Source organism: Engraulis encrasicolus, chromosome 22 (assembly GCF_034702125.1).
Source record: "Engraulis encrasicolus isolate BLACKSEA-1 chromosome 22, IST_EnEncr_1.0, whole genome shotgun sequence".
Taxonomy (NCBI): Eukaryota; Metazoa; Chordata; class Actinopteri; order Clupeiformes; family Engraulidae; genus Engraulis; species Engraulis encrasicolus.
Window position 1 is genome coordinate 42105067 of NC_085878.1, and position 9824 is coordinate 42114890.

The 9824-nt window shown below is 41.2% G+C and overlaps 1 pseudogene; it reads left to right on the forward strand.

The window, feature by feature from the left end:
* The first annotated feature begins 252 nt into the window (after nt 1-252).
* On the forward strand, nt 253-2416 carry LOC134438210 (uncharacterized; annotated as a pseudogene).
* Nucleotides 2417-9824: the final 7408 nt, after the last annotated feature.

Here is a 9824-nt window from a genome sequence, read left to right on the forward strand (position 1 = left end):
TCTCTGCGCGCATTTCAGTGGAAAGTGGGGGCGGAAGAGGATTTTCAGCCCGGAATGTGCGAAAGTACTGTGCTGACAACTGCGTAAACTTGAGGGGGTTGCCCGAGGAACATCTGGAGTTGGAGGTGGCAAAAGCCATAGCCGAGGTATGAAAACTGCACTCGTCTTTGATGGGCCTATGTGCATGTGCAAAGCAATTTATTTCGATTGGTATGGTGAAAGCAGGTCATTTGTTGTTTCTAGACGGGACCAACATTTGGCAGAAGGATGATGAAGGGGTACCTTGCCGTGAAAGGGGTACATGCTGCAGAGACTCGTATAGGATCAGTGCTTAGAACTATACACCGACCTTACAATGAAGCAAGACGCCAGGTAGGCTATACAAATTCAAGATGTTTGAGGTAGCGGTGTGTCACTTATCTACTGGCGTACTTCTGTGTTCCTAGGCTACTTATAACCATCGCAATTACTAAGACATACACTTGTAGATGAAGCTGATGAGAAATCAATTCATGGATCAATGATTATAGTTCGCATAGGATAGCCCCGAAGTGTAAGGTCATCCTGCCTCCCTCCAATGCGCAACCCCATGCTGCCACCCAGTGGCCATATATTATACCTAACATCAGCATCCTTTCTCTGGGGTGGGCCAATGGCCCTAAAACTGAACATGGATCATCCTCTCTCAAGGTTATTCAATGGCAAAATAATTCATGGGCTAAAAAGAGTCCAAAGAGTCCTATTGGCCACATCCAGACTGAGCCTGTAAGTTAAAATAGCCAAGCATGAAACTGACTCAAGTAGGCTAGCCTAAGGTTAGGTGTAGCTGTGCTGGATCTGTTGAGGATAATGTTGAAGCCTATGTTTTGTCACATTATTTTTGTCTTCTTTTAGGGTGCTCGCAACCTCAACCCCATACCATACCAAGCAGACTACATGGGACAGAAGATTCATCTGGACCAGAATGAAAAGTTGCAAATGTTTGGGGTTACACATGTTGTAGCCATTGACGGCTATAGCAAAAAGATTGTTGGTCACTCCACCATGGCCATAAAAAATAACCTTACCATCTATGAAGATGTTTTCAGGTAACATTGTGTAGTTTGTGCACATATAACAGTATTCAATCATTTATATGAGCCAAGCCCGATGCTGGCGAATATCAATATGATATCAAGATTGCGATATGTAGACTGTGATTTTGGATGTCCTACAAAGAAAAGCTGTAGTCCCCTATAACTGACAGGCTCTTATACTGCCACTGGAAATAGTATCCATAAGCGAGTGTGACAATATGCTGTCAGCGTAACAGTTAGCCTACTTTATAGCCGAATCATTTAAATTTTTAAAAGAATGATTTTGAATGGTTACATATGAAATGCTCAAATTAAAACCAACTTTTTCATCCAATAGGCCTGCAATACTAGCTAATGGGATGTGGGACCAGGTTCGCGTGGACCACGGGAAGGAGTTTTATTTGACGCTCTTCATTCAGGAGCTGCTGTCACCTCATCGCTACACTCAAGAGAGAAGACCTTACTTGCAAACTCCATCCACAAGGGTACAGTTCAGTATGTTCTATAGTTGCTGCACCAACACACACTGTGGCTATCCCTGTTGAAATTATTTGTTAATATGTGTTATTGTTTGTGCTGTTAAAACAAATTATTGTTTTGAAATAGTCTTATTTTTCAGAATTGCAATGCTTTCCAACACACTTACTGTAGAGAAGTCTGCAAAATGTAGTGTAAAAGACATTTTTTCATTTGACCATTGGAATAAATTAATGTTTTTTTCCTCATATTCAGAATCACACAGTTGAACGAATCTGGCCAGAGATAAATAGCCGTGTCAACTACCCCCTGAAGAAAGCCCTTCTGCAGTTGGTGGACCAGGAATTGCTTGACATGGATGACAGTCTTGTCAAATACTGCGTGTCCTGCCTGACTGGTCAGCTGTGCCAGATTGGTGTTACAAGAGTGGTGGAGTCTTGGAATGCTCACCGTATTCCAGGTAAAATAACCAGTATTGCAAACATCAGAAGAATTAGAACAGAATTAAAAACAGACACACATACAGTACGTCTCAATGTCAACAGTATCTTTATTTTACAGGAAAAGGAACACCAAACGACTTGGCTGGCAGTGGGCGTCCCAAAAAATCCACAGGAGCTGTTGCCTCACTCAGCTGAAGCAGCAGAACTTTACAGACAGCAGCTGGATCCACCCTAACACCACAATCTACCTTTGGAGTAGATCCATTTTTAGCAGAAGTCGTCGAACTTATGGCTGAGAACCAGTTTGCAGAACAATATTCTGACATTTCTGAACTGTTGTCTAGAGCAGTCAACAATGATTTCACACCATTCAAAGAGGCGCTTCTCTTTCTCATTACCACAACTCGGCGCAATGTGTAAACATTTGGGTTGAGATTTGTAAAAAATACAAGAATGTAAAAGAGTGGAATTAGTGGCAGTGGGCGTATGAACTCTGACCCACGTAAAAAGAATAAAAACAAAATAAAAACACTGTAACACTCAGTACTCGGTAAACAAAATAAAAACAAAATAAAAACACTCTGTATCACTCACTTCTCTGTAAACAAAATAATAATACTTGTTTGCGAGTAAACAAATACATATTACTCCTCTTCAAAAAGAGACCTCAGGACAGACAGTGCCTCAGATAGGCCCTTAACTTCAAACATGCTGTCTCCTTCAACACTTCCCCTACATTTTGCACAGGTGTCGGAGTTCCTATGCCACTCCTCCACACAAGTTTTGCAGCCAATGAGGGTTTGGCAACACTGCGTGAAGATTGGCTCTGTCATCAACTCTAAAACACAAAATGAGAAAGACTTGTCAATTAATGCATGTGTGTCTTCGGTTAAATGTTCTTGGTGTATTGGATGTGCATTATGTAACAACTTTGTTAATTATAAGAATATCTGTTACTGTACATCGCAAAAATAAAGTGGCTGGCACACAGCAAACATTTGTTAGATAATATAAAACACAAGTGTTTATTTGTGAATGAAATTGTGGCACACACCATATAAAATAGATCCATTGGGTACTTACTCAAGCAAAAAGCACAAGAGAACCCATGCTTATATGCCTGTAGCTGTGATTGAGTCAGGGTCAGTCTTTTTACTGCAGTCAGATCGGTGAGCTCCCTGATTGCAGATGTAACATCCGGGAGACTCTGAGATGCAAGAACCAGCTCTTCAATTTTTTCTGTGACCTCGGCAATGCCTCCAACCTCTTTGTTTTTCCGGCTGTAATATAACACACACAAAAAAAATAGAGGTTAGATATGGTGAGCAGGATTGATGATGGCGGCGTAGAAGCTTAACCTTTGCAAAAAAAGTATTTGATTTATAAAATAGAGCAGCCATTTAGGAAGTGTATTTGACAGGATTTCATACTTTAAAGGTGTACTGTGTAAGATTGTGGCCAGAGTAGGTATTGCAACTATGCTGCTCATTTAAACTGTACTGTTGATCTTTTCATGAATATTGATAATAAATCAATATTTACTAGTATGACCAAAGGACAGTACGTCTTGCAATGTCTATTGTTGGAAAAAATGTTACATGGTGCACCTTTAAGGGGGGACTTGGTTTCTTAGTGGCAGACAGGGTATAAGGGAATGCAAACCCAATGTATGGTGTGGCCTATACAAAGATGGCAATGGCAAAATTGTCTGAAAAGAGAAGTAAAGATTAATAGGTAACACTTTACTTAAAGCCAACATTGTAAGCGCATTTGTAACAAATTATAACGCACATTATAATTACTTACAACGTATTATGACTACACTCATAATGCTTCATGATGCTTTATATTAACAGTTATGAATAACTATGAATCTAGCTTATAATGCTTTATAAATCCAAGGGTGTCATGAGTGCTCATGACTGGCTATAAACTATAGGCTGCCTGATGGGGCTTAGTACATTTTGAGTACCTATACCCCTCTATGCACAGACCTGGATGATAAACTGTCATAAGGTCTCATACGATGCTATAATATTTCATGTGAGATCATAAGTCGTCAATGTGTGCTCTAAGTAAAGTGAAGTTCATATGGATGCATCTATAATGCACTGTATAATGCACATCTATAATGCATCATAATGTACTGTAAGCCCCATCAGGCCGCCTGTAGTTTATATCCAGTCATGAGCACTCATAATACCCTTGGATTTATAAAGTGATATAACCTAGATGCATGGTTATTCATTACTGTTAACATAAAGCATCATGAAACATCATCAGTGTAGTCGTAATGCGTTGTGTGTAATTATAATGTGCATTATAATTTGTTATAAATGCGCTCATAATGCGCTATAGATATGGGCGTCATAGAAAGTGTTACCGATTAATCTAACAGAAAAAATAAAGCAACAAAAAGGAGCAGAGTTCAGTGTAAATGAGCCTACCTCATTCTCCTCCTCTTAGTGCCCTGCAGGTCTGTGAAGTCTTTTTCTGGGACAGCAAGAACTTTTCTGGCATTTTGTCTCCAATAAGGTGACCCTTGGAGTAGGAGTGGAGGCCAGGAGAAAACATTTCAGTTGAAGTGGATCACTCATTCAAAATCAAAAGCACAAACTCAAAACAGAGAAGCATAATGTATGTTACCCACCTGTTGTTCCCTCCGATTCCACAATAGCATTCCCCTGAGAATCCGTCAAAATCAAATTCTCCGGACTCCCAATGGCTTCCTTCACTTTGGCAGCGATCCCCTGAAGAGAGGCCTCAGCTTCCGAAAATCTCACCATGACCATCCTGCTCACACTGAGCTTGCCGCTAAGTGCCTCAGCAAGGTACACGGATCTGGATAAATTAAACAAGTACAAATGATAAGTAACAGACGGGCCAGTGAAGACCCAGGGGAAACAGATGGTTTAAATACACAGGGAGGGGTAATCAAAACAGGTGAGAGACAGGTTTCAAAATTAAACACAAACCAAATTCCCACGGAATATGTCAGACCGCATGGCAAGATAGGGCATATCACACAAGACATAAAAGGGAAACATAAACAAACCAATGGTTTTGGAATGTAGGCCTATTGGTAGAAGAATTCAAGTGCTCAGTAGCCTACTTCAATACAATTACATGCCTTTTTCCACTAGGCCACTTATGTCAACAATAACAAGATCAGAGGTATCTAGTCTACAAACAAAAGCATGGGTAATGGTGCTTGTGTACAACCTATTATAGGCTACAGTAAGCTTATCATTTCATAGGTGACTTAAAAGTTACCTTTGAAACGTTTTGTTTGAGGCTCTGGGGAGAGCAGCGGCACCCAGCAGTGAGCCACTGGTCACTGTACTACTAGTCGGAGGCCTTGAGAAGGCAAAGCGTTGCCCCGTACTTGATCCTGGGGCGGCGACATCGTCCTCCCCGTGAACTTCATAATGCCCCCTTGGACACAGGTCCAGTGAGCTGAACATTCCTGACGAATCGCTGGCAAATATCGCCACATTAGCGTCGTCTGTAAGGTACAGACTGTCAACGGAGACCTAAAAACACAAAAGTCAAATACAATTAGCCAACTAGGCCTAATATTAGCGGCATCACACGTTTCAAAACCATTTATTCAATGTGATGAGGGTAGCGATCCGAACTAACTGGCCAAAACTTTTAATTATTTCTACTTGAGTTGAAAAAAGAGCTACCATGATGAACACAGTAGGCTAGGCTAGAGGCTCTGATATTACTATCATTAGGCATATAATTATTCATAGTATTGGTGGTATAGTGGTAGTAGTTTACTTACCTGAAAGATCCTGCTCAACTTGAGGACCGTCATGTCCTCTTCACGCAAGCTTACCCGCTTACTCTTCCTGAATAAATTGTACTGAACTTGATCCATATTTCTCCAACTCAGTCGTCGATGCTATGCTAGTCCTTCTTCAGTCCCGGTTGGACCATTGACATGTGCTCCTGTCTGACTTCCGGTGCGAGAAAAATGAATAATGCTTGGTTTTGGTCCGTTTTTCCGTTTGTGTTGACTTTGAATTTCATTTTTTAAAGTGTAATTAAAAAATGAAAATGAAAGAAAAATGCTGCGTTTTTCAATTGTTGGTTTTGGGGTTTAAAACGAAAATCAAATAAACCAGTCGTTTTTTGTTTTTTAATTCCCATTCAAAAACAGAAAATCCAATTACCAAAATATACACGGACCGGGTGGCGTATGCAGACTGAATTTATCATTGTTGATCATAGATCAATTTTCATCAAAGATAAATTTTACATTTCTGGGAAAAAAAATGCAGAGGACATGACCTCTGTGTCCTCAATGATAGTTACGGCCATGCTGGTGGGTGTTCCGTTAATTCCCAATCCAGATCAAGACCAGGGGTACGTTTCTCGATTCTTGTCGTTGCTAACCGTCTTAAGACCGTCTTAAGACCATCTTACCGTTCCCTTGGATTTAGTGGTGAACGTCACTGTTGAGAGGGAGTTGAGTCGCTCTTACGAAGGATGTTGCTACCGTCGTTAGCAAAGACGCTTTCGAGATACGGACCCCAGGTCAATTCAATTAGCAAACAGACAGGGAAATTTGCATTAATACGTAAACAGTGGAAAACATGTTTCATGTTTATAAATGGACTCAAACAAGATGGCAGATAAATGCTGAAGAGGATAGTATTTCATGTTTACACAAAGGAATTGGTCTGTTTTGTGAGCCATTTTATGAAGACTGAAGGACTATTGTTAGATGTCTGCTAACAGATGCAGTTGCAAACTGCAAACAAACCTATTTGAGTTTCTCTAGAAGTTGTGAGTTCATTTGAAAATCAGACGCATATAAGAGAATTGACTTACTGTAATATGGTGATGTAGGCAAAATCACATACCCTGACATTTACCAGGAATTTGATTTGATCCAGTATACTTTACAGATGAAAAGCCTCTGGGGTAGCCTACTGTTGTCAGGGAGGAAAGTATTATGGGGTGGATGTAATCATGCCCAGCCAGTGCTACTTGGCTAGATAGGAGGAAAGGTGTGTGTGTGTCTGTGTGCGTGTGTGTGGTGTGTGTGTGTGTGTGTGTGTGTGTGTGTGTGTGTGTGTGTGTGTGTGTGTGTGTGTGTGTGTGTGTGTGTGTGTGTGTGTGTGTGTGTGTGTGTGTGTGTGTGTGTGTGTGTGTGTGTGTGTACGTGCCTTCCCTGCAGAGATTCCACTATTGCAGATATGATGTACAGCAGTGGTTCCTGGGGGGCGCCAGAGATTTCAGGGGGTCCACGGAATATTCTGCTTGCGATTTGTGAACTTTATAATTAGGCCAAATCAAAACATGTTTTGGTCCCTATTTAAAGTCATGAAGGTATTGATTAATGTCTAAAGCAAGAAACATTGCAATTATTCACTTAAATCATTTTTAGTGCGTATACACATGTATAAATTTGGGTTGGGGTGCGCGTCTTGTCTTGGGCTTGTGCTCCTGGTCCCTGTGAGGCAGGCCTTCCTGTGCCACAGCTGATGGCAGCGACGGCCATTGTGTCAATATTGTGTTGAATGTTGTAGTTCAGACATTAGAGGATGAGAATAAATCAAATCCTCTTGGGTACACTGCTGTGAAACTATGTTAGCGCTTAACAGTGGACATGCTGAGCAAGCAAGCAAGGGGGGCTCGAGGGAGGGAGAAGCCATACATTCACTCCTTCTCGTCTGCTCTATTGCAGGCAGAGGATATCAGTTTGATAGACAGAGAGACAGAGACAGAGGGCGCTCTGATGAGAGTGTCACCCACAGATATCCTATAGGAAGACTAGATGAGTCATCCACGTTCCCGTCAATGAAAGTCGAACGTCCGCGCATGGCGGCAATGACAGCCCAGCCTGCTGGCTCTACAGTTGCAGTGAGTTTTTGGTGATCCCTACTCTTCAGATGGCCATAGTTCCCTCCAATTTATACCGATTTTCGAAAGGCTTGGCTTGTTATATAGCATAAAAAATTCCGAACATAAGTATTATGTTGATACTGCATAGTGATTAATATTCACATTATATTATATTATATTATATTATATTACATTACATTATAATGTACATGGGCCTACAATCATGTATAATATGGTTTAGTAAGCTTATTCAAGTAATTAAATACATCCCATAAACAAATGCACAAAGTATTCTTTTATATTGTGGGCTACATTCTGCTTTGAGTTCGACAGCTTCACCCCGTGTTCAAAATGAGTCATGACGCTTAGTATTACAATGGCTACGTTTACATGATGTTTTTAAGTCCGATTTAATAAATGAGATTTAAATAGATCGGATTAAGAGTTATTTTGCGACGTGTATACATGGCACTTTCACTTAAATGCGATTAAACGTCTGGGGAAAATAAAGCATTGCGATTGGACTGAGGACGCACGTGCTGAGTGAGCCAAATAAGGCGTGGGGGCTTGGTCGCCAAACCTCCGGGGAACTCTGTTAGCCTACTGGGACAGAAGCTAATCTTCAGCCCGAAAATGAATTCCCTCAGTGGACTCAAGGCTGAAGAAATCCCCTTTGACAGCCACCATCCTGCCTACCATCTGTTCCAACGGCTACCCTCAGGTAGAAGTTACAGGTCCCTTCAGGGCCGCACTAAAAGACTGGCCAACAGCGTTTACCACCAGGCCATTAGACTTTTGAATTTGCAGGACTGCTGAGGAACATTACTGTCTTAAATGTTATCCATCTATCCTTTGGACATTTCTCTGTGTGTGTGTGTGTGTGTGTGTGTGTGTGTGTGTGTGTGTGTGTGCGTGTGCGCGCGCGCATGTTTGAGAGACAGAGAGAGGGGGGTGTCGAGTATTATGCACTTAATCTCTGCTGCACTTTAAGTGGGATGGGGGGGCTGGGAGGGTCAAGCCCTGGTGTCACTTTTACCTCTTTTTGCACTTTACTTGGAAACCTGCTGCTACTAAGTTTTGTACCCCAAACACAATTTCGTTGCCTTTTTGACAATGACAATAAATTCTTGAATCCTTGAATCCTTGAATCCTTTGGGTCTGGTTCTTTCAAATGCTAGTTAGCACCCACCTAGCTTAGAAAAACGAACTGGTGAAAGGGTGATGTGGAGTAACTTTGTTGTGCTTCATTACTGTGCTTCCTGGGGCACTTTTACATCAATATATGGAAGCTACAACATTTATAGTCGCTTAGGGACTTTAAATTTAGCAAAACTTTCATGTGAAAATCAACAGGAAGTGCCGCCATGTTTTTCTCACTGGCAAAGAGCACGGTCTCTTGGCGCCATCGTGTGACCAACGAGCATGCGTGGAACGACTGGATTTATTGTAATTCCGAATAAAAGGTTACATGACAGAGGAACGTGTTTAATCGGATTTAAAAGAGGAATAAACCACCCACTTTAATCGAACTGAAGTTTTAATTCGGAATAAACTTAATTCCTGTTCGGTAAGTGTTTACATGATATTTTTAGAGTGGAATTAAGTTTTAATCAGATTTAAAGTGAGGTAAATCGGACTTAAGTGTCTCATGTAAACGCATAGATTGTTGCGATGTAAATCGCTCTTCCAGTACTTCATATGTCGTCTTTAATTTGGTGGAAATGCAATTAATATATCCCTTCCATCAACGTAATGCACAACAATGGTTAAAATGGGTAGCCTGGTGAACCAGCGCCACCCGCTGGACGGCAAAATGTTTTGTCTACGAGTGGGTCTGGCCTCGCATAATGATTCAATGAAGCCAGAATGCCATGAATCTGGCAAACCAATTACAACGCAAAGATGTGTTTTGAATCAAAGCGGGCAGGGTTTTGAGGGAAGGTTGTTCTCATCAACAATCTTCGAATGT